Here is a 25295-nt window from a genome sequence, read left to right as displayed (position 1 = left end):
GTCACCAATTGATAGGTGTAGTTGTGAAAAGTTCTTCCACAAGATTGTTCACTGTGTGTGTTTGAAAACCTTTTTATTTCATTTCTACCCTGGAATTGACCCTTTAACTTTTGCAAACAGTCTGCTTGCTCCTTCTGGAGAATCTTGGCATATCAGAGCACTTCTCATTTCTCCATGCAGCCGTCTGTAGAATCTTCTTCAGTACTCAGCAATTTGACATTTCTGTGATTTGGAAGCCTTCATAATGATACTCAACCCTATTGTTTGCAATAGAAAGAAAACATGGATTTACCTCCTTTAGCTGTACAGTGAAAACATTATTTCAAATGGCTGGGTTCATGTTCACAAAACAATGCCTTAATAAAGATATGCTAAAGTTAACATAGTAGGTAAAAACACTTACTAGCTATAGCAGTGTCTTGCACAGTCTTTATGATTCTTTAGGGAAAATAGTGTAGCTTTGAACTTTTGCATCTGATTAAGTGCTGAAATTAGCCCTCTTTTTCTTCACTCCCAAGTGAATTCAGTGGCGCCATTGTCTCCATCAGGGTATCAGAGTCCATGACAGAAGCTGGCTTCTATAGCCTGAAGAGAAAAGAGCCTGTAGAAAGCAAGCAGCTCCCAACCAAGATACATTTGCAATAACTGCCAAAGATCATGCAAATCTTGTATTGGACTATTCGGTCCCATGAGACATTGCAAACTATCTACATCATAGGCTGCAATTCCCACAGTCTGTCGCAGATAAAAGGATGCCAACAGAAGTGAATTCAGTTGCTTAAATTCAAGAATGCCCTGTAAAATTATTTCTAATAAGGTAGCATAATTCAGGCTCCGTTTTCGTCATGGAAGTCATGGATTCCGTGACCTCCATGACTTCTGCAGCAGCCCATGTGGCTAGCCCGGGAGCTGTCTGAGCAGCTTGGGCAGCCCCTGGGCCAGTCGCACCGGGTGCTCCTGGGGCAGTCTTGGGGCTCCCTGACCCCCAGCAGCAGGAGTTTGGGGGGGCTGGGGATTGGGGTGCAGTGGAGTGCTTACTTCGGGGGGAGCTCCCTAGAATGGCAACAGGAAGTTCTCCCCCTCAGCTCCTAGTTCCATGTGCTGCCTCTGCCCGCAGGTATCACCCCTGCAGCTCCCATTGGTTTTGGTTCCCAACCAATGGGAGCTGCAGAACCGGCGCTTGGGGTGGAGTGGAGGTCACCGCTTGCCAGGAGCCAGGTAGGGAACCTGCCCCAGCCCTCCCAACCACTCTCCTCCCCCCCCCCCACCTGCCATGCCCCTCTGGGTCTCTCCCCACAGCATCCACGGTGCCCCCAGAGCTGCCCCCCAACCCCCCTCCCCAATGTTTTAGTCAGGGGTATATAGTAAAAGTCATGGACAGGTAGGTCACTGCCTGGGAATTTTTGTTTACTGCCTGTGACCTGTCCATGACTTACTAAAAATACTGTACCTGTGACTAAAACATTGCCTTAGCCATAATTTGTCTCACATGAGATGATAGCTTCAGGACATTGCCACCTACTCTTCTTTTTTTTTTTTTTTAAATAGTTTTAAATTTATCTTAATTTGTAACCTGTCTGAGGGCTTATCTACACGATAATATATATATATTTTTGCAGTTATAATGATACAGTTAAACTACTGCAGTTATTTGGGTGTAACTCTGCTGTGTGGCATGCTTATTCCAGAATAAGAGTGGCTTTTTCCAGTTTAGTTTAAACCACTTCCAAAATGACACTTGTTAACTGGAAAAAGGCACTGTTATCCCAAAATAAGTGTGTCCACATCGGGAGTTATATGTATAACTGTAGCAACTTAAATTCACAACCCTTCTTCTATAGACAAGCCATTTGTCGGAAAATAAAATTCTCCATCAGTTTTGTTTTTTTCTATTTATAGTAAATGCTTAATTTTCCATTTGTTTCTTATGGAACTTGAAATTAACATGACTTTTGTTAGTTCTTTGATAATGATCCTTATAGCATTTCCACATGTCTCCTGGTGGATCCATAAGGTCATTATTTCCATTTCTGATAGTTCGCCATTCTGGAGAGAAGATGTTGCAACATTTTAAAAAGTCCTACTCAAAGCTTGATAATAAAGTGTAAGTCTGGAGTTTTGGATGCAGTATTCTAGCTATTAGCATGTATCCCTTAATGTCAAATTATCCCTGCTTGACTGTGTCTGTTTTTTTAAATGACAACAATGAGATTTCAAACAAACAAACAAAAAAAAAAACACAAAAAACCCCAACCAAACAACAAACCCTCAAAACAGAGAGCATGCAACAAATGTCTTCACAGTCATACTACCACAAATGTCATGAGGTTTTAGATAAAATACAAGCTGAGGTGATAAAATTAACCATATAACAGAGGAAACAAAAAGAAGTCTGAAAAAATAGACCTCTCCTGCTGCCATTGGCATAAGCATGGAAACCTCATACTGAGGCTTAATGCAGATTAGCGCAAAGGATCTTTTATGATGTATGTCAAGAATCCATTTTTTATTACCTTTTCAAGATTCACCTAAAAAACATATCTCCAAAGAAGAGTACAGATGTACACAATAGACAGCAATGTTTTGTTTAATGTATATTTACATGGTAGACTGTAATGGCTCATCCACTAGAGAAATGTGTTTTAAAACAGATTACAAGGACTTGGAAGCTAGCCATGAAAGGCATTCTCAATGATTTTAGGAATATTTACTTGATTAAAACATAACTAAGTTTATTACAGGTCTGTTTTGATAATCATTATGCAGCATATCTGCTTTTGGTTGGATATGATGTTTACCTTACATACATAGAAAGTATCAATATTATATGCATAAGGTGGTATTTCTTTACGTATTGCGTGTTTTTGTTTTTTTTTGTGTGTGTGCGCGCATGTCTTTTTCCTTGTCTGCTGTTTTGTCAAAGGATAGGCATGGTGCCAAATGTGCTCACTGGCAATTAAAAATGTAGATGAGTGGGTGTTTTTTTGTTTTGTTTTGTTTTTTTGTGAGGAGGATGGGAGCGAAAGAAGTATCTGACAGTATCTGTGAGAGATCATGTATCAAGGCAGATGTGAATTGTCACTGGCGTCACAAATATAGATGAGGAAGAAAATTGTTGTGGTTCAAATCCTAGCTGCATTGGAGAAGTCTATTTCTTTAATGAAGGTAGCTCTTCCTTTGCTATCTTCCCCATCATTACCCTCTCAATATTAGGTCCACGTGTTTTGGTTGCGATTTTTAAATAGGTGAGAATTAAAGCTACTCTTAAGAACAATACCAGATGTTTGTATAACATTACATAAGTCCTCGAGAACAGGATGTGGTGCTAGGGTTTAAAAATTAAATTTAGAAAAAACAACCCCAAATGCTGTTCTTTAGGGATCAAACTTTGGTTTTGGGCCATTTCTTAAGCTGCTCGTCCACCTTCTGCAGATGTTACAATTGCCCTTTTCCTGGCACATTGCTATTGTATTTTCAGATTTTTTTTTTAAAGTAAGAGTAAAGAATCTCTTTATGTATTTCACTAGGTGATATTCATTTTTTTGAATGAGACTTGAGTAGAAATTTGTGCTACAAATCCAATCTTGCTCATCCCTATATTAGAAAAAGATTTCCTGTGGTGCTAGTTGATAACTACTCACAAGAATTTTTTTTAAAGAAGCTTAAATAAAAATTCAGCTTAATATAGTAGACTAATTTGGAAGGGAAAATGTGTACATTTGGTGGAAAAGAAATGTACTTAATTTCCTAACATTCTAGCTTCCACCATTTAGAAAATACTGGCAAAAAAAATATTTTTTTCTGATGTATTAACTGTATACTGGAGCCTAAAACTTTTGCCAACTCCAAATGTTAAAACGTTTTGATTCTTATTTGCCTCCTTGTTTTCCAGCATTTAGTGTGCCCTTGCTTTGAATATTAAATCTTTTCTTGCTCTCATGGTTTCAGAGAAACTTTTTTCTTTTAATGAAAGCCGAGATTCTCAGGCCGTAGCATGATTCTAGCAGCTGGCATTTAAGAAAAACACAACACATTGCAATGCTTGTGATAATATCCAGCAAGTTGGCAACATGGCAAAATATTCCATATTGTGGGTTAATTTTTTTGTTTTCTCTTGGTTTACCTGGCATATGTTCTAGTCTGACATAGCTATCTATTGCCATTGGCTGTTTGTGGCTGCCTCCTTTTGTGAACAGGGTTTGAAGAGGCTGATGGAGATAAAAATACTCTTCATTCTTCTTTGGCGACTCCTCTCTTCTTCACCTTCCCCAGTTGGCTGGTGCCCCCCATGGTCCTTTCCCACCCCTTTGTTGGCTGCCTGATTCCTCTCTTCTACCTCCACCCTGGAAGCAACCAGCAGCAGGTCCAGCTCCTAGGCAGAGGCGTGCAAGCGGCTTCGCGCAGTTCTTGCCCGCAGGCATTGTCCCTTCCCCCCGTCCACCAGCTTCAGTGCTCGGGGCGGGGGCAGCGTGTGGAGCTCTGTGTCCCCGCTGCCTAGGAGCCGGACCTGCTGCTGGCTGCTTCCGGGGCGCAGCACGGTATCGGAACAGGTAGCGACTAACCTGCCTTCGCTAGGCAGCACCGCCGATAGGACTTTTAACAGCCTGGTCAGCAGTGTTGACCAGAGCTGCCACGAGCAGTGCCTTACATTCCACGTCCCAGTACTGGGTCGCGACCCACAGTTTGAAAACCACTGCCATAAGGCATGAATAAAATGACATAACAGGTCTCTTCGGTCTCTAAATTCTATGTTGTTGGTAAGCATGCTAGCTGAATGTTTTTGCTTAAAATATTAGTGAAATAGTTAACCTTGTTAGTGTCTAAATTGTGAATACCTCACTGAGATGAATGATTAAAAAAAATTAGGACTATTTAGAAGCGATTTATAGGAGCGGAGATAACAGGTATGTAACACCCTCTCTACTTTAAGGAAATTTACACTGATGTAATTAAGTTTGTGCAAATCCCCAACATAGAAATGCTGCACTCCACTTTGTGCTGGTGCATTTAATTAAGTGCAGTTTAATTTAAGTGCAGTTTAATTTGGTATGTTACTAGATTGAGGCCTGGGCTAAACACAAAGTTGTATCAGTTTAATTAAAAGGTGTGATGTTGCACCACTTTAGTTAAAACAATTTGTGCATGAACACCCTTGCATCATTTGTTAAACCAACTAAGTCAAGTCTAACTTTCTCCTGTTTAAACTGATGTAAGCAGGGTAGAGCAATTTAAGTCCAGATGAGTAAAATAATGGTTTGAAAGGCTTGATTCTTAAACAGTGTTGAGTCTTTGTAAAACTATCTCATCTTTAGATTACAATTCATAATGAACTAAGGCCAAGGTTTTCAAAAGTGACCAGCAGTTTTGGGTGTCTCACTTTTTGGGGTCCAATTCTAGATACCTTAAAGGGGCCTGATTTTTCACAAAGCACTTAGCACCCTGTCACGGGATGTCAGGTCACGTAAGGTTAGCTGGAAGGGCGGAGGCAATTCTGCCGCCAGTCAAGTCCTATGCTGAGGACCCTTACTGTAACATGGGATAGTATTACTTAGTGATTAGAGTCAGGGAGCAGCCCTTCCCATCAGGGCAGCGTGGCCCAATGGCCAGAGTCAGGGAAGTAGCCCACCTCTGAGATTGCACGGCCAGTTGACCTGTTGGGGGAATGGGGCGCCACTCAGGGGTGTGTGGTGCCCTGTGTAGTGGGACTCAGGCCCTCCCTGCTCCTCCGAGCCCCAGCCCAGGGCACTGGTGGTCGTGCTCACCACTGAGTCAGTGGGGATCCTCCCAAAACACGCTGATCAGTCCCTCAGTTCACTCACCGGTGAAGAGTTCAAGTTCCCTCGGCTGCTTCTTACCCTTTAGCCCTTGTCGAAACTCTCCGGGTCTCTGGGGTCCTCAAATGGCTGGGCACCCACTGGTGCTGTCCTTTTTCTGGGCTCATCTGGCAGCCTGGAGTCTCTAGTCAGGAACTCTGTGAGACAGAGTTGTGGTTTGTAGCAACTCCCTGCAGGGAGCTTGCAGCCTGCGTCCTTCCCCGTCAGCAGCCTTCCCAGACTGAGCTGGGCTGATACCTTTTATGTGCTGCATCCAGGCTGAGCATGCCCAGCAGGGTCAGAGGGGCAGAATTAACCCTTTTGGGCCTGGTGCGGGGTAGGTATGCCCCATCACACACTCCTTGCGGGGGTCCGTTCCCATTGTCGTCCTCTCCTGCCTGGGAGGAAAAAGTCTGCATTAGTGTGGGCCCTACTTGGGCGGTGTAATACACTGAACGCATAGAGTTGGAGGGCGAGGTACCATCTCATAATCCCACGTTCTAATCCTTCATGGTGTTGATCCATCGTAGGGGTGCATTGTCTGTAGTAAAACAAAAGGGGCTCCCCAGTAGGTAATACCGTAGAATCTCGATCACCCATTTTACCGTTAGGACTTCCTTTTTGATGGTGGAGTACTTGACTTCTCAGGGAAATAGCTTCCGGCTTAGGTACAGCACCGGGTGTTCCTCTCCCTCTCGTTCCAGTGATAGCACGGCCCCTAACGCCACTTCTGGGGTGTCAGTTTGTAAAATAAAGAGTTTTGAGAAGTCTTGGTGGAACAGGATGGGTTCCAGGGTGAGTTGCTCTTTCAAGGTCCAGGAGGCCCTTTCACAGTCCTCTGACCACTGGGCGTTCCGTGGCTGGGAGTTCTTTGTGAGGTCGAAGATGGGGGTGGCTATCATGGCAAAATCTGACATGAACCATCTTTAGTATCCAGCCAAGCCCAGGAACTGTCTTACCTTCCATTTCGTTGTAGGGGCGGGGTAGACACTCGGGGCCTGTGCCTTGTCTGCCAGCCGATGGCGTTCGCCTGTCCCAATCATGTAGGTAATTTCTTTCCACCCGAGGTGACACTTGGCGGGATCTGCTGTGAGTCCTGCTTCCTTCAGGGCCTGTAGGACCACGGCAAGATGTTGTAGGTGTTCCTCCCCATTCGTGCTGTAGACCACAATATTGTCAATATAAGTTGCTGCATGCTGCTGGTGTGGCTGCAACAGTTGATCCATCAATCGCTGGGATGTAGCCGCGGCCCCATGTAATCCGAAGGGCATGGTGATGAAATGGTATAGGCAGAGGGCTGTAGGGAAGGCTGTCTTCTCCCGGGAAGTTGGGGTCAGGGGAATTTGCCAGTACCCTTGGTCAAATCTAGTGTTGATAGAAACTTAGCACTACCCAGCTGTTCCAACAGTTCATCCACCCATGGCATTGGGTAGGCATCAAAGTGGGAAATGGCATTGACCCTCCTAAAGTCTATACAGAACCTCACAGTTCCATCGGGTTTTGGGACCAGGACTGTGGGGTTTCTGCATTTACTCTGGGATTCTTCCACTACTCCCAGGGCTAGCATCGCCTCAAGTTCTTTCTGGACCACTGCCCACATTTTCCGGGGAAGCGGGCAATGTTGGTTGCAGACCTTTTGTCCGGGAATGGTGTCTATGTGGTGGCTGGTAATACTCGTCCATCCTGGATGAGAAGATAAACAGGGGAAGTCTTGGACCAGCTGCTGTAGGCTTATTTGTTGCTCTGGGCTCAAGTCCTGCCCCAGTGTGATTGGTGTTGTGTCAGGGGCTCCATTGGCTACTGGTCCCAATTTGGGGCCTGGGGGGTAGGGAGCGATCAGTAGGCCTTCCCAGGCCTTCAGGAGGTTCACATGGTAGATCCTTTTCGTTGCCCAGGGAGTCTGACCTCATAATCCACCGGTCCCACCTGTCGAACAACCTCAAACGGCCCCTGACATTTGGCGAGTAGTTTAGATCCTGACTATGGCAACAGGCCCAAGACCCTGTCTCTGGCCTCAAAGAGCCACATCTTGGCCCCCCGATTGTATTGGAGTTCCTGGGTTTGCTGGGCCTGGAGTAGGTTCTCCCAGATGAACTCCCCAAGCTTTTGGAGATGTTCCCTCAGTTGCAGGATGTATGGGACTGACCCTGTGACCTTCGACTCTTGTTCCTCCCAGGTCTCTCGGAGCAGGTCTAGGATCCCCCTCGGCTGCATCCCATAAAGGAGCTCAAATGGGGAGAATTCTGTCGAGGCCTGGGGGACATCACCCACTCCGAATGGTAGTGAGGGGAGCAGCTTGTCCCAATGTTGTGGGTTGTCATCCACGAACTTCCTAAGCATGATTTTTAGGGTTCTGTTAAATTTTCCTACTGGGCCGTCGGTCTGTGGGTGGTATACCGATGTCTTGAGAGCGTGGATGTTTAATAACTACATAACTTGGCCATCAGTTTGGAGGAAACATTTGTCCCTGGTCTGTCAATATTTCTTAAGGTATCTTGACCCTGGCAAAAATTTTAAGAAGCTCTGTGGCTATGACGGGCTGTGGTGACCTGTAGCGGGACAGCCTCTGGGTAGCGGGTCACGTAGTTGACTACCACTAAAATATACTACGCCCGGATGCACTCTTTTCCAAGGGTCCCACTAGATCTAGGACGATCTGTTCAAAGGGTATCCCCACGACTGGGAGTGGGATCAGAGGTACCCACTGTACTCTCTTTCCGGGCACGAAGCACAGTAGTCGCGCACCTACTGGTGTATGCCAGGCCAGAAGAACCTCAGCGCCACACGTTGCAGGGTCTTCTTTCGCGCCATGTGGCCGGCCCAGGGCACCGCATGGGCCAACTGTAACAGCTTGCGACAGAACCTCTTGGGACCCAGCAGTTGGCGGAGTTCCTCTCCAGTTTGCGGCACTTGGGTCACCCAGTAGAAGTGATCATTGTGGACCTCAAAGTATGGTCCCTGGGGTCGTCTTGGGCCGATGTCCACCTGACCTCTGGCATCCTGAACTTGTTCCTAGGCTCGGCTCAAGGTCGGGTCTTCCCTCTGTTCCTGTAGGAAATCTCCATGTCGGGGCTAGGCCCACCTGGCACTCTTCCTCATGTTGGCCTATCTCCAGGTGTACCTTGGCGGTGGGGTATATAGGTGTCACTTCAGATCTGGGGCATCCACCAGGCTGGCCCGGACTAGCGTCTGGCTGCAGCCGGAGTCAATGAGGGCAGTCACTGGGGTACAGTCTACCCGCCCGGGGACAAAGAATTTGGTCGGGCCCTTTCTCCGAGCCTGGTGGTCCGCTGTCCACACTTAGCCATAGGCACAGTCCATGAACTGGCAATCCCGCCAAAGGTGCCCCTCCGTGTCCACATTCATAGCAGCACCCTTTGGATACTTCAGCCTGCGGGTCATGTCCTGGAGCCCCCGATGCACCCGGCAGAGTTCCGTCACCTCGCAGGGTTAAGCGTGCCGCCTGGCACCCCACAGAACGCCGGTAGGAATCCTTCTACACTGGGTTTACTCTGAGGTCTCCCCATCTCCGGCCTAAGTTGTTGGGGCTCTGGGTTTCAGCTTCATCCAACCAGTCCTTCTGGTTTGGGAGGTCTTTGTTTGGGTCCTTCGGCGGCCAGGTAATCGTCCATTGAAGAGACTCTTTGTTGCGGGTCGCCAGTCGGTAGCACTGCACCCACTCCTTCACCCTTGCCTGGAAGATCTGCGTAAATTGTTCCAAAGCTACGACCTCTGCCACCTGGGGCCTGGTTAAATTATCTGGATTCAGCCATCTCCAGCAGTAGTCCCGCATGCGTTGGGCCACTGCTCATGGTCAAGCTTCCGGCGGGTACCATTCTTTGCGAAGTCGCAGTAGATAGGTCTCCGGGCTAATGCCGGTATGGGCTAATATGGCGGGTTTCATAAGGGAGTAGCCCAAGGCCTCATGTGGAGCCAGGTTGCAGTAGGCGTTTTGTGCCTGGTCAGTCAAATATGGGGCCAGCAGTGTGGCCCAGTGTTCTGGGGAGGCCAACGGGTGGCCATAGCGACCCTTTCAAAAGTGACAAATAACGTCTCGGGGTTGTCACAGGGCCCCATATTGGTGAGTCGCACTGGTAGTCCTGCCAGGGCGTCCCCCAGCCCTGCTCCTGTGGGGACAGGCCTTGCCGGTCCTGACGGTTGCAACAGCATCGTTACCTGCTGAACCAGGCGTTCCTGTTGGGTCTGATGCTGGGCCACCAACTCTCGGAGCAGCTGCTGTTGTTGCTCCTGATGCTGGGTCATCTGCAGCTGATGTCGATTGGCAAGCTGCTGCATCAGCTGAACCTGATGTTACTGCTGCTGTGCCGCCTGCTGCTGCTGGCTTTCCAATATCCACTTAAGGAGCTTCTCTGTATCCATGTCGGGTTGTTGCAGGGATCCCGCTGTCTAATTCCTCTTGTCAGGACCTCTCAGCAAGTCCCGGTCGATTGCCGCATTCTCCACCAAGTTGTCGTGGGGTAGGTATGCCCCGTCATGGGGTGTTGGGTCACGTAGGGTTAGATGGAAGGGCAGAGACAATTCTGCAGCTGATCAGGTCCTACGCCGAGGACCCTTACTGTAACATGGGATAGTATTACTTAGTGACTAGAGTCAGGGGTCCAATTCTAGATACCTTAAAGGGGCCTGATTTTTCACAAAGCACTTAGCACCTGTCGCGGGATGTCGGGTCACTTAAGGTTAGCTGGAGGGGCGGAGGCAATTCTGCAGCCGGTCAAGTCCTACGCTGAGGACCCTTACTATAACATGGGATAGTATTACTTAGTGATTAGAGTCAGGGAGCAGCCCTTCCCATCAGGGCAGAGTGGCTCAATGGCCAGAGTCAGGGAAGTAGCCCACCTCTGTGAGATTGTGTGGCCGGTTGGCCCATTGAGGGAGTGGGGCGCCACTCAGGGGTGTGGTGCCTGGGTCCTCCCTGCTCCTCTGAGCCCAAGCTCCAGCCCAGGGCCCTGGCGGGGGTGGGGGTGCTCACCACCGGGTCAGCGGGGATCCTCCCATAATATGCTGACCAGTCCCCCGGTTCACTCACCAGTAAAGAGTTTGTGTCCCCTGGGCTGCTTCTTGCCCTTTTGCCCCTTGTTGAATTCCCCGGGTCTCTGGGGTCCTCAAATGGCCAGGCTCCCACCAGTGCCATCCTTTCTCTGGACTCGTCGAGCAACCTGGAGTTTCCAGTGAGGAACTCCATGAGCCATAGTCCCGTAGTTGGGGTTTGTAGCAACTTCCTGTAGGGAACTTGTAGCCTGCATCCTTCCCTGTCAGCAGCCTTCCCAGACTGAGTTGAGCCGCTACCTTTTATATGCTGCTTCCAGGCTGAGCATGTCCAGCAGGGCCGGAAGGGCGGGGCTTCCTTAGCCTGCAAAGCAGAGTTAACCCTTTTGGGGCTGGTGCATGGTAGGTATGCCCCGTCACACACACACACACCCTCTGAAAATCCTGACCTCTTTTAAAATGTCTCAGTGTAAGTACCCAGAATTTAAGCACTTGAAATAACTACTCACTTTTGAATATCTTGACCTAAATTACACATACTGGGGATTTTAAAATGCCGCTACTGGTATTTGAATTTTACAAAACTGCTATATGAAAAACACTGAATATTAAGGCCCTGATTCTGCAAACATTTAAGCAGATATGAAACTGTACACACACAAATAATTCCTTCAGTGGGACTACTCCTGCTTAAAGTTAAGTATGTGCATCAATGTTGTAGTTTTAAAGGCCAAAATTGTTTTTATTTAAAACTTTTCTCTCAGTGCCACCATCTGTATCACTTCAAAACAATTGTGCATTAGTGTTAACAAGGAAAGTTATTTAGATGTTCAATTATTGTGAACTTATTATAAACAGGCCAAACTTTTAAAAAATAGAATCTTAAGGTTAGGCTCCTAAACCCATATTTAGGCACCTAAATGACTTAAGACCACAAGTCCCATTGATATCAAAGTGGTAATCTTGAAAGAGGATCATAGCTTCGGCAAAATTTTCTGCTTTCTTGACTAATGGAAATTCAGAATATAGGATGTTGGTTGCAAAAATAACATGTGCTGTTTATCAGTTTGTTGTTTTCACAGTAAGGGTATTGATGAGGCCCTGGAATTACCTTGCTTAGAATAGATGAGTATTTTAAGTGTGAAACTTCTTAATTAAAAAGAAGTGTGTAAAATCTGATATTCCATTAATAATTAGGAAACTAGTTAGAGAAAAGACTACAAAAACCTCCATCCACTTCTGCAATTTTTGGTTATAAAATGAGAAAGTAAAGAATTAGGAACATGTTAAAACATTTTTTTGAATTAAATAAAAAAAGTGTAAAAAGTAATTATTTTTATCCACTCTGGTGGATGTAAGTGTGTTCTCTCACACAGTTGCAGAGAAGGGGTATTGTTGCACCATTCAGTTAAACGTCTTGGTATAGACAAGCCCTAAATTGCATTTATGTAAACCCTGCCCTGTACTAGCGTAGTGAATATACATTAGGCGTTTGCACTGGTGTAATGTCATCAGTGGAGTTATGCCAGTATGAATTTTCTTAATGTAGACCAAAAGTAATGGATGATTCAAAAGACAGTAAATTGGGTGCTCCTGTTCTTATGATTGGGAATGGCTTTTGTGTTAGTTAGCAAGGAAAGTTATTTAGATTTAGGGAATGGCTAAAGAAATTGAAAGGCAGTAAATTTAAATTTGATAACGTTTAAATGACTTCAGTAGTGCATGCTTTAAATAGCACTTCCAGAATTAAAAGAAAAACTTCTAAAAAAATATTTTCTTTTTCCCTGTTGATGTTTAGAAGGGTATTTTGAATGGGACCTAAAGTAGCACCATTAAACGTGTGCAAGCAAAACCCTCCCCCCCCCCCTCCTCCTCTGTGCGTGTGCCTGTTTGCTGCCTTATTGGTTTCAGCTTTGTGACTGCTGTTACTGATAAACACCCTCTCGCAGAAGGTTTTGGTGGCTATGACTTCAGCTCACAAACAATCCACCAATCTTAGGGTTACCATATTTTAATTTAAAAAAAGGACACTCCACAGGGCCCCACCCCCGCCCCTTCCCCAAAGTCCCCGCCCCAACTCTGTCCCCTCCCCTGAACGGTCTGCCCCCCTGCTCCTCCCCCTGCCCTGCTTCCCGCAAATCAATGTTTGTGGGAAGGCTGAAACAGGGAGGCAGCAGGTGGGCTGGGGCTGGGGCGGGGCGCGGCCCAGTCCGGCCCCTCCAGCTGAGTGGCTCCCGGCGGCCGGCCGGCCCAGGCCAAGAGGCTCTGGCCCCGGCGTCTCCGGCTCGGCTCGGGCCCTGGGGCGCCGGCCCTGGTTCCGGCCGAGCGACTCTGGCCCGCCCTGGCCCCGGCGGCTCCGGCTAGGCTCGGGCCCCGGTTCCAGCCCCAGCCCCTGGCCAAGCACCGCCGGCCCCTCCCTCCCTATTTTCCCGGACATGTCCGGCTTTTTGGGATTTTCTCCCGGACGGGGCTTTGAGGCCCAAAAAGCCGGACATGTCCGGGAAAATCCGGACGTATGGTAACCCTAACCAATCTTGAATTGCGTCCCACGATAAGCATGTTAATTGGATGTTTCTGCTAAAATGATCAGCAGTGAAATAGTTAATAATGTTGACGTTTATATTCTTATCTTTAAGTTTCAGGCTTAAAGATGATCTGCCAAAGGGGCGGGGAAGGGCTTCTGTCTTTATTTTTGCTTCTTTATGATGTATACAGAAGGCCTGAATGTTGTGAGGATTTTTGTTTGTTGTTTTTAATATTAAAAATTCAAGTCCTCTCTTTAGCGTGGAAGATTCTCTGACCTTGTCTACTTCTTGCCCTAAATCTTGCAAAGCTTTTTCATTGCTTCTAACATCAGTTTTGCTCCATTAGTGCTAGTAGTGTTAGGATCTGTAGTATAAATGGACTGTTAACATTTTAGGCACTTTGATTAGACCTGCATCAAGTAGAGTTAGCTGACTGTGTGTGTGAAATGCTGGTGGTAGCTGATGGGGCTATGGTGACCAGATCGCAAGAGTGAAATATCAGGACACATTGGGCGAGGGAGGGTGGGGGCAGGAGAGAGACCCACAGATGCCCCACACAGAACCCCCCCACTCATTAGTTTCCCAATACACAGATTTCTCCTCCCTCCCTCCCAGTGCCCTTCCCCGTAGCCCCACCACCACAACTAAACAATGCCCCACACAGACCCCCATTGCCCAGTTCTCTGACACACACATCTTCCCCACTGCCGAGCACCCCCCAACAGGCCCCCACTGCCTAGCACCCCAAAACACACAAACCACCCTCACAGCCCAGTGCCCCACACACCCCTCCCAGATACTCACTCCATCACACTCTGCCCCCTTCCCTAGCCGCACTCACCAGCCCTGCTGGGAGGTTTCTGGCTCCTAGGGTCATAGTGGCAAGGGGAGTCTCCAAACTCTCCACATGCTGCGCCTGCCACAAGCATGAGCTGTGTGGCTCCCATTGGCCATGAAAAGCGCCAATGGGAGCTGACGGAGCCACGGAGCAGGAGCTGACGGAGCCATGGAGCGGGGCTTGCAGGTGGGAGCAGCCCGCAGAGCCCCCTACCCCCCTGACCCTAAGAGCTAGAGGGACCTGCCAGGGGTGGGGGGTCCCAGCGGTGCTTACCTGGGGCGGCTGCTCCCGGGAAGGATCTGGCAGGTCCCTCTGGCTCCTAGGATCAGGGGTGGCCGAGGGGTCTCTACATGATGCACCTGCCACAAGCGTGAGCTCCGTGGCTCCCATTGGGAGCTGCCGGAGCCGCGGAGCAGGGCTTGCAGGTGCCTGCAGCGCGCAGAGAGCCCCCTGCCCCCCCCCCATGAGCAAAAGGGACCTGTCGGGGGCAAGGTGGGGAGTCCTGGCGGTGCTTACCTGGGGCGGCTCCCAGGAAGCATCCGGCAGGTCTCTTTGGCTCCTAGGGTAGGGTTGGGTGGGTGCAGGGGGGCGGAGGGCTCTTTGCCCACTGCCGGCACCTGCAAGCCCCACCCCGCAGCTCTGATTGGGTATGAGGGAGCCGGTGCAGCACGTGGAGACCCCCTCCACCTCTGTGCCTAGGGGCTGCACTGTAGGCTCTTGCTGGCAGGCAGACACCAGAAGCTGCCCCACCAGGAAGCACTGCCAGCCCCGGGAATTCAGGTGTGTGCGGTGAGCAGTCCCCGATATCGGGACAAAGGGCGTCCTGACCGATGTGCAGTCGGGACGCGGGACAAATATCTTAAAATCGGGACTGTCCTTATAATATCGGGATGTCTGGTCACCCTTGATGGGGCCCATCTGATATGTTGTGGTGTGAAAATAAATATGAACTGGAAAGGGACCTAGAGCTATGGAAGGCTGAATTAGAAAAAATAAATGGCTTACGAATCAGACAACCAGTCAGAATACTTGTGGTGTTTCACTGAGAGGAGCAAGGAGATGCTAGTAAAACTAGATGGCATACAGTTAAAGTGACAGATTGTGACACCAAGAGAAGTTTTTAATAAAAATGCAATTTTAGCCTTTGATACTGAAGTGTTGAGTGATGATGAGAATGAGAGTGTGCATGCAGATGTTGGGTGCCGCATGTAGAGCTCTTGGTGTAAATGGAAGGAGTTGACGGGAATTCTCTGGGACAAGAATATGCCAAGTAGACTAAAGCAGTGGTTTTCAATCAGAGGTACACAGAGGTCTTCCAGGTGTACATCAACTCATCTAGATACAGTATTTGTCTAGTTTTACAAAAGCTACATAAAAAGCACTAGTGAATTCAGTACAGACTAAAATGTCATACAGACAATGGCTTGTTTATACTGCTCTATATACTATACATTGAAATGCAAGTACAATATTTATATTCCAATTGATTTATTTTATAATTATATGGTAAAATGAGAAAGTCAGCAATTTTTCAGTAATAATGTGGCTGTGACACTTTTTTGTATTTTTATGTCTGATTTTGTAAGCAGTAATTCTTAAGTGAGGTAAAACTTGGGGTATGCAAGACAAATCAGACTCCTTAGTAGTCTGGAAAGGTTGAGAGCCACTGGACTAAAGAACAAAGCGTATAAGATTGTGACCACGCCAGTCATGAAGTATGAGTCAGAATGCTGGCCAGTGAGGAAGAGAGAAGAACAACTTCTTTACATGTCTGAAATGAGAATGCTTAGGTGGACGCTGGGTAAGATGAGAACTGATAGGCTATTCAATGAAACTGTATTAGCCAGAATGCAGCTAGTCCCCATTATGGAAAAGCTGACTGGCTATTGACTGAGATGGCTATGTCATGTGAGACGATGAGACATAAGATGTGTTGGCCAGAAAGTACAAGAACTAATAGTCATGGGACAAAGACCATGAGGAAGACCTAGAGAAAGGTGGTTCAAGATGCTGAAGGAGGACATGAAGATTGGTGTCAGCTTGGCAAATACACTTGACAAGACTGTTTGAAGATGAAGAACAAGAGCAGTCGACCCTGCTTGACAAGATAGAGAAGCTCACTGCCCATCTGCAGTGGTACTCCTGAGCCGGTATTAGCAGCAGTATCAGAAAGCCTTTATATGACTGGAGAGCTAGTGACAGTATGACCTTACAAGAGCCAAGACAGTGAAAGTTAAAAGGGAATGGGACTTTTGGTCAACACTTTTCAGAACTTTGATTTTGTTTACACTTCAGGGACTAATATTATAGAGAAAGGAAGTCTCTGTTAAAGACCTTCAATTAAGGCAGCAGAGCTAATGCTATATATCCACTGACACTCTCACCATATCCTTCAGCTAATCCAAGAGGATGAGTTGAAATTCTTGATATTTTTGAGGTTAAACAACAAGCAGGAAAAATCCTTTTTGGGTCTTCTTTTCCTACTTTCTGATGCACAGAGGGCACAAACCCAGATTTTTTAATTTATTTTTAAAAAGCTTTGCAGGTCACCTTTAACCCATTGAGAAGAATGAGGGCAGTTCACGCTTCTTAGTTATTATTCCAGGCTATCTAAAAACTCAGGAAGATGACAATGCATTGGTTTACCCTCAGTTTGTAATTCAAGGATATCTTCACAACCATGAGGGCTAGGAACAGTATTTTATTTTATTTTTAATAAAAGGAAAACTAATAATGGAGCAAATCTCTGCAGCCAAGTGGTAGATTCCTTGGCAAATTGCTGTTGAATACATACACACCTGTCCACAGATCAAATTACAATTTTTTCCACCTTAAATTGTTATAGGTCAAGAAGTAATCCTTGATTCCCAGAAAATAGCTACAAAAATGGAATTTAAAAAGCACATTGCCTACTTCTTAATGTGGAGTCAGAAAAAAGGGGAATTCTGCTCATGAAATAAGCGTAATACCTGATCTACTGAGGTGCTAGCATTGTACTTTCTGTTTAGCGATCAGAGGTTAAGTCCTTGGCAGTGTTTTTCTGCATAATATGAATAGGCAGTACCATGTTCATTTTGGCAGTCGCTGAGGTAAATAGCTCCGAGACACATGATCTGAGGGTCAGTGTTTTGTGTGTGTGGAGTAATGACACAGTTTTTATGTAGTCTTTTTATTCCTGCTTGGTGCTCTGAGATCTTTCAGTATTAACAATATATGTCTGAAGCCCTATCTATCCTACAAAATTAGTTTCTATATCGCCATTGAAAATAGCTTTGTCCCATCTACATTAGCAGTAAGATCATTTTCAGTACCAGTTCAGAAAACGTGATTGAGGCTTGGTGAAAGTTCATATTGAACGAAATACACTGTAATTCAGTGTAAAAAACCAAAACCAAATATTTTTCTAGGCATTTTAGACTATGTCAAATTTAAACTTGCCTGCAGAGTATAGTGGTGGTGATCTATAGAAATCAATAGAATATTGTTCTTCTCTCCTGGGTGCTGGGAAGGGCGGTGGATTTTAAAATTCCCTCCTCTCTTTTTCTATTTGAAGGGTGGTGCTTCCTTTCCTCCTGTCAGATGGTATGGTAGACTATGTGAATCCTACTCCTCTGCTGCTAACTAATGAGCAGAGAGGGAGTTCTCCGTAGTGGGAGGAGATGAGGGATTCTAACTCTTCTTCTGGCAACTGGCAGGAGTACTTTTCCCTCTTCTTCCTTACTCCTTCCCATCATCAGAAGTTCCATTTCTCTGTTCAGCCTTGTGAAAGCCAGACAAAGCAAAGAAACACTTCAGTGACCAGGGGATTGATTCTACAGTAAATTCTGTGTATTTGGAATCATGGCAACAATGTCCTGGATTATAGCTGACAAAACATCAGGTTTCTTGTGTTATCAATTTAAAATCATAAATGAGTTTGAGTCACCTTTGGAATATCCTAATCAGGGAAATGAGATTTTTCTGTGGCTATGTCAGCAGTTGCTTTCTGTGACATATCTTTAGGCAGCCTGAGGCCTATTGAGTATAGAGCAAGCTCACAGTTGCTTTGTTGGAATCATTCCGGCACATGAGTCAGGACTGAGATTCAAACTAAACTCCCTGCTGTCAAGCATTTACCCGCTTAGTAGTAAGATATTTGAGCCATGATGGCAGCAAAGACCCCTTTTTTGTCTCCCAATGGAGAGCTCCTAGCCAGAGATTGTTTGTAAGAAAACCACATCCCAGAATGCTTTTAGTTAATGCCACAAGCTGAGAAGAAAACATTTCAGTTTGACAGCTAGTTCCATGACAAGAATGGTTTATTGCTTCACCGTGTTGCTCATTAACTATAAGCTGTAGCCAACCAACAAAACTGAATTTAAAAAACCGACAACCTGTTCAATCATACCTCTACAATAAACTCTGTCTTTTGTATAGTGCTTGAACTACTGCAACTGGAACAATTTCACTAAATTGCACAGAGCTGTTCAGGTTCCCTATGTTGCTTGCTTGTTTTAGAACACTTTTAATTAGAAAGAGATGGTTGCATATTTTCATACCAGTTGGGGAGTGTGAGGCAATGTAAAGAAAACTGGTTGCCCCGAACTCTGAATTATTTGAAACAGATTTTGACACTGCCCACCTTTATGGTGATAATGTAATACTGTTTCTCCTTCACCTTAGGATAAATATCAACCATACAATCCAAGAATCCATTCTCCCCATGAAGGAATATCTCACATTAAGAGTTTTTTAGCCTGTAGAGTTGTGTGTGTATGTGTGATTTACTACTCCATACCTTGCAGAAGAAACCATTTCTTCCTGCACAGGGAAGTTATGCTTTCAGGAGTTCCTGTTGCTGTTTCCCTGAAATCCTCTGTGAAGGATATTCTGTAGTCCAGAAAGAAATACAGCCACATGTTGAATTAATCTGTGCTGTTTTCTTTGATGGTTTGTTGTTTTAGGAGTGAAGGGGATGAAAGAGGATCTTAGAGGAACCCAGATTTCTGTGTAACCATGTTCTGCTCCTTTCAGTTCTGTAAGCTGAAACCTCACAGGTCCCTGCTGAAGGATTTATGTGAGGTCACTAAAAGGGAGGCACTTGCTGGAAGTGTATTAATTTCTCCATATGTGAATGTAGAATGCAAGGCCCTATATGAATAAAGTCTAGGGAAAAACTTAGCCAAGGGGTCATGTTATTGTACAGGTCCCTCTGCTGCTTCATAGATTTCCTAATCAAGCCAGCTGAACTGCTGTCACTTTGTATACTAGAATCCCCAAGAGAGAGTGTTTTCAGATTACATTATAGAGGACACACAATATTAGTCGGTTGGTACAAGACCTAATTTTTTTATGTCCATCATGAGTTGTTACTGAATGGTTTCTAAATGTTAGTGCTAGTTGACACCCTCTGGATCTGACTTTTTTTGCTTGTGATTGGATATTGAGAGGATAAGGAACGTACTTTTGTCATGATTCAGGCACATGAATGAAGAGCAGGTGTCTAGGACACTGCGGTATTTCCTGCTTCCTTTCATTCTGTTAAAGAAGTGACATTTGAGTCTCTTTGCTTCTTTCTTTCTCTTGTCCTTTCTGAGAAGGAATCAGTAGCAACCAAGCCCAATTCCAAGGCCAGAGGGGACCATTGTGATAATCTAGTCTGACCACCTGTATAATGCAGGCCATAGAACTTCTCCAAAATAATTCCTAGAACATATCTTTTAGAAAAACATTCACTCTTGATTTAAAAATTGTCAGTGATAGAAAATCCATCATGAGCCTGGGTAAATTGTTCCGATAGTTAATTACCCTCATTGTCAAATTTACACCTTATTTCCAGTCTGAATTTGTCTAACTTCAACTTCCAGCCATTGGATCATGTTGTACATTTCTCTTCTAGATTATTAAATATTTGTTCCCCATGTAGATACTGATAGACTGTAATCAAGTCACCCTTTAACCTTCTCTTTAAGTTAGACTCACGGAGCTCAATCTATTTATCACTATATAAGGCAGAGATTCTCAAACTGGGGATTGAGACCCCTCAGGGGGTCGTGAGGTTATTGGGGGGGGCTGCAAGCTGTTAGCTGCCACCCCAGACCCCGCTTTGCCTCCAGCATTTATAATGGTGTTAAATATATTAAAAAGTGTTTTTAATTTATAAGGGGGGGGGTCGCACTCGGAGGCTTGCTATGTGAAAGGGGTCACCAGTACAAAAGTTTGAGCACTTTGAGAACAGTCCTCTGGAACTTTCCCAGTGCTCCAGGACATTAACAGTCCAGTGAACTTTTCAGTCAGCTCTTTTAAAACTCTTGGATGCAAGTTATCTGGGTTTGCCTATTCAAAAATGTCTAACTTTAGTAGCTTCTGTTTAACATCCTTCAGAGATTCTAGTGGACTGGATACTACTGCTTACCTGGGTAAAATTCCTGCTTATGCAGGTGGATCTTTATAGCACCGACTAGAACATTGTTGGCAGAAATGGATGCTTAATCTGAAGGATTGCATCATAAGGGGGGTGTTTTTTGTTTTTTATTCCTAGGTCATGGCTATGGTAGAAACTAAGGCCTTGTCTATACTGCCAAGTTTTTTCTGTGAAAGGCAACGTTTGTTGACAAAACAGTGGAGGTGTACGCACTGCAGTGCCACTTTCGGCAATGAAACGCCTCTGTTTCATTGATGAAATAAAGCCACCTCAACAAGAGTCATAGGGCTTTTTATGCAAAAGTTTCATCGACAAATTGCCACTGTAGACACTGCACTTGAACTTTTCTTCTGTACCATGATTTCTATGAAGTCCTTCTCAGCAAAGTTGCTCTAGATGGTGGTCTTTCTGATTAATCCAGTCTGCCTTCATTAGGTTTTAGTCTTTTAAATTACTTGGCTGACACTATTGGTCACATTCAGGGCTGTCTCTAGAGACCTGTGGTAGCACTATCAAAACAGAAGGGAGCAAATGAATGTCCAGTCTTCCCTGATTTTCATTCAGTGAGAGAGAGTAGATTCACTCTCTACAGATCTTCTCATGCTGTGACTGGTAAAAAGCCAGTGGGGCATGCTGGGCAGATTATGGTGGTGATTAATTCATGCATCCCTGAGGAGAGTGCTGCTAGCAACCTATAAGCATGCTGTAGTCTGGTGCTAGCTCAAAACACAATCACTTGACATTGGTGACATGGCAATTTAGGACTTATCTACAAGAACAATTAGTTTGTGGCAAGCTGGGGAGTGCATCTGCCATGCTGTCTGTGGACTAACTGTCCATGTGGATCCTACTGCAGAGTCCACATGGATGGTTAGTTTGCAGCAGGCTCTTGCATGGTAGATTTACGTTCCAGCGTGGCACAAACTAATTGTTCTTCTAGATAAGCCCTTAATATCCAGCTTTTAACCAATACCTTTTGGGGAAGGGCCACTGAAAAGATGGTCTTATGCCAATTCCAGTAGCATCTGTTATCCTCCAATTTTGGATCCCAGTCAATCAGGCTTTTAAACCTAGTTTTGACCCTGAAATTGAATTAGTCTTGCTGGTAGGTTGATAATACCATTGGACAGTGAATGGCAGTCAGACATGCATACTGATGCTTTTAGGTTTATTAGTAGCCTTTAATGTTTATCACTGTGTGCTGCTGTCTTGATGATGTTGCTTTGAAGGGGCTCCACAAGTTCATTTCTGAGAAATCCCAGGGAGTTGTGCAGGGTGATGGCTTTGTTTTCTGAGCATTTTCAGTACAGAAGATTCCGTTTTCACTTGTTCAAAGTGTATGTGAAGTCCCCGGGGTAGATTTGTGAGACATGATGAGCCACACCGTGGATGACTCTCATTTCTATGGATCCCTTTCATTATGTCCAGATGGAACCATTTCCCTGTTATTTTTAATGTCTGGTAGAAACAAGACATTGGATGGAAGTCAGTTGGCTTAGATTTAGTTCAGATACGATGATGATAATGTTTATTAGAAAGGAGAAGCATTGTTAAGAAGTAGGAAATACTGTGACCTCTTTCTCAGTTGAGGGTATTTACTCACCTATTGTAGAAGTGTTTCACAGTGTTATACTAGACTCTGCTCTGGTCCTGGGTTCCCAGAGAGTAGCAGTAGTTTGAAACTCCTTTTATACTTGGCTAACAAAAGTATTATAATATCTCAGCATGGACTTTGTTAGTTATTGATTCCTTTGTCATCTTAGTGTTTTAGAACTGGACTGTATTCTATGTGGATTTACCCCTGAAGAGTCCTCCGAAGCTTCAGGGAAGATTGGTGTGAGCATGTTACACTTATGCTTTGGTATTTGCCCTGGCTCCTAGTTCATGTCTGGGTGAAAACTGGGGTGCTGTCCATGCAGCACTTTATCAATCTTGCAAAACTGTCATGAAAGTGTAGTTTCACAGGCACAGAATCCACTTGCACTTTCCATTTGCCTCGGTGATTGATAATAGTGAAAAAAGGATACTTTACTCACCTGTCAAAAAAAAAAAATTTCTCCCTGGGCCAGGAGTTCTCAAACTTCATTGCACTGCGACCCTCTTCTGACAACAAAAATTACTGCACGACCCCAGAAGGGGGGACCGAAGCCTGAGCCCGCCCGAGTCCCACTTCCCCGGGTTTGGGGGCCAAAGCCAAAACCTGAGCTCCACCACCTCAGGTGGGGAAGGGGTCAAAACCGAAGGCCAGTGGCTTCAGCCCCAGACAGGAGGCCTGTAACTTGAGCCCCGCCGCCCAGGGCTGAATCCCTCGGGCTTTGGCTTGGGCCCCGAGCCCCAGCAAGTCTAGCCCAGCCCTGGTGACCCCATTAAAATGGGGTCGCGACCCACTTTGGGGTTCTGACTCACAGTTTGAGAACCGCTGCCCCTAGGCAAATGGACAAGTACAAATTTGTGAGGCCTGCCCTAAATGGTCCCAGTAATTTCAGAGATCGCATCTTCCTTATGTCCTGTTATGATCTCAGTTCTTCACAGAACACAATTAGTTATCTCTCCCAAGGGTGGAGTTTGCAGGAACTGGTTGACTTCTGTGACAGATCCACACTGCTGGAATATGTTGCTTGAAGTGGGTCTGAGCTTGCCCGCCTATGCAGGACAGTGTAAGATGCATCTTTGTTCAGGTTTTCCATTAATGTCAGGCTGTGACATCCCTAACATTTGGTCTACTGGCAGAGAGAGAGAGAGAGAGAGAGAGAGAGAGAGAGAGAGAGAGAAGATTAAATGCTGTGGTGGGAGAAGGGAGGAGGTTTTACAAAGTATGAGTTCTCTAGTTTTAGGAAAATATGTAAAGGGCACCCAGATGCTCTGGTGATGTTATAAATGTGTGTAACAATAAATAATCTAGTATTATAGCATCAATATATGTTTAAGGCTGTCTGTTTGTAACCTGCATCTCCACTAATACGTCTATACTTCAACTCCTATTCTGTGAAAGTCCATTATGGTACTCTACAATTATGACACATACTTTTTTGTAGCATGCAGTTATTGATTCAGAAGAGCAACTTGCTTGGGGGCAGAGGAGCATGTTGACATGGAGGTGCAGGGGGCATGAGAAAAGTTTATTCCATTATTAAACAAACAAAACTGAGAATAAAGCAAAAACGTAGCTCACAACCTCCTTTACAGTCATGAGTTTTTACTTGTGCAATTGTTTTTCCTTTATAAGTAGGGCCCTACCAAATTCATGGTCCATTTTGGTCAATTTCATGGTGATAGGATTTTAAAAATTGTAAATTTCATGATTTTCAGCTGTTTAAATCTGAAATTTCATGGTGTTGTAATTGTAAGGCCCCTGACCCAAAAAGGAGTTATGGGGTTGTTGCAAGGTTATTGGGGGGTGGGGGGGAAGGAGAGGTGTTGCAGTAGTGCTACCCTTACTTCTGTGCTGCTGCTGGTGGTGACTCTGCCTTCAGAGCTGAGCATCTGGAGAGTGGCGGCTGTGGCCAGGAGCCCAGCTCTGAAGGCAGAGCCACCACCAGCAGCAGCGCAGAAGTAAAGATGGCCTGGTATGGTATTGCCACCCTTACTTCTGCACTGCTGATGGTGGGGTGCTGCCTTCAGAGCTGGGCACCCGGCCAACAGCTGCCACTCTCCAGCCACCCAACTCTGAAGGCAGTGCAGAAATAAGGGTGGTAATACTGCAAACCCCCCCCTCAAAATAACCTTGCGACCCCCTTGCAACTCCCTCTTTGGTCAGGACCACCAATTTGAGAAACGCTGGTCTTCCCTCTGAAATCTGTATAGTATAGGGTAAAAGCACACAAAAGACCACATTTCACAGTCCGTGACATGTTTTTCATGGCCGTGAATTTGGTAGGGCCCTACTTATAAGGTGGATAAACTTGAAAAAAAAATCATTTTGGAAGTGAGGGGTTGCTTATCTTCAGAAGGAAGTTTGCCTTTCTCTTGTACATATTTTGATCTAGTGATTAACCACAGCTGATTACATATAATTTTTCTTTTCTTTTCTCTTTTCAGGGTTTTGTTTTTGCACTGAATGTAGCCAGGACGGATCCCTGTGGGCTTTAGCAGCCCGAGGAAACTGTCAAAGGTAAAATCATCCAAACACCAACATATACTTGGAATTTTAAGGGAGTATAGAGTAGAATTAACCTATGGTAACCTTTAATTGACTGGTATAGCAATGCTTGTTGCTGTCTTAGCATACTTCCCTTTCTCTTATTTCTTGTGGGTTTGGGTGTAAGATTTTGGTAAATGCTTGATGATTTTAATTCTTGTTGGATAAAGATATGTATATTGTGGTGTTTTTCGGCAGAGTTCAGTTGCGAAAAGAGTATCAACCTGTTAGAAACTGAAAACTTAGTCCCATCTGATAATGCAGGTATACTCCTTTTTTTTTACTCCTGAGGGAATTCAGCACAAAAAATTAAAAATTCTGCACCAAAAAAAATTGTGCACAATATTTTAAAATTCTGCAAATTTTATTTGTCAATAAATAAAGTGGAGCTCCAGCATAGCAGTAGGATGCAAGGGCCACTGGCTACATAGAGGTGGGAGATCACCCTGCAATGCCCCTCCCCGCTCACCCTTCCCAGAACACAGACGTAGGGGTGAGGCTGCACCAGACCCTGACACAGCACAAGGGCCAGGCCTGACCCAGAAACACCCCAGGGCCCTGCCCCTTCAAA

At 45.5% G+C, this 25295-nt stretch overlaps 1 protein-coding gene across 12 annotated transcripts in view; it reads left to right on the top strand.

Moving 5' to 3' along the window:
* TNRC6B (trinucleotide repeat containing adaptor 6B) overlaps positions 1-25295 on the top strand; it is a 215188-nt gene that overhangs the window by 7153 nt on the left and 182740 nt on the right. For all 12 annotated transcript variants that reach the window (XM_034776008.1, XM_034776095.1, XM_034775991.1 and 9 more), the window contains exon 2: positions 24625-24697. The gene's annotated coding sequence lies outside the window, so the exon portion shown is untranslated. The remainder of the gene's footprint in view (positions 1-24624; positions 24698-25295) is intronic.

The sequence above is a fragment of the Trachemys scripta genome, chromosome 1, assembly GCF_013100865.1.
Source record: "Trachemys scripta elegans isolate TJP31775 chromosome 1, CAS_Tse_1.0, whole genome shotgun sequence".
In the NCBI taxonomy this organism is placed as follows: domain Eukaryota; kingdom Metazoa; phylum Chordata; order Testudines; family Emydidae; genus Trachemys; species Trachemys scripta.
The sequence above is the reverse complement of the archived record's forward strand: the minus strand, read 5'-3'. Positions and strand labels throughout refer to the sequence as shown.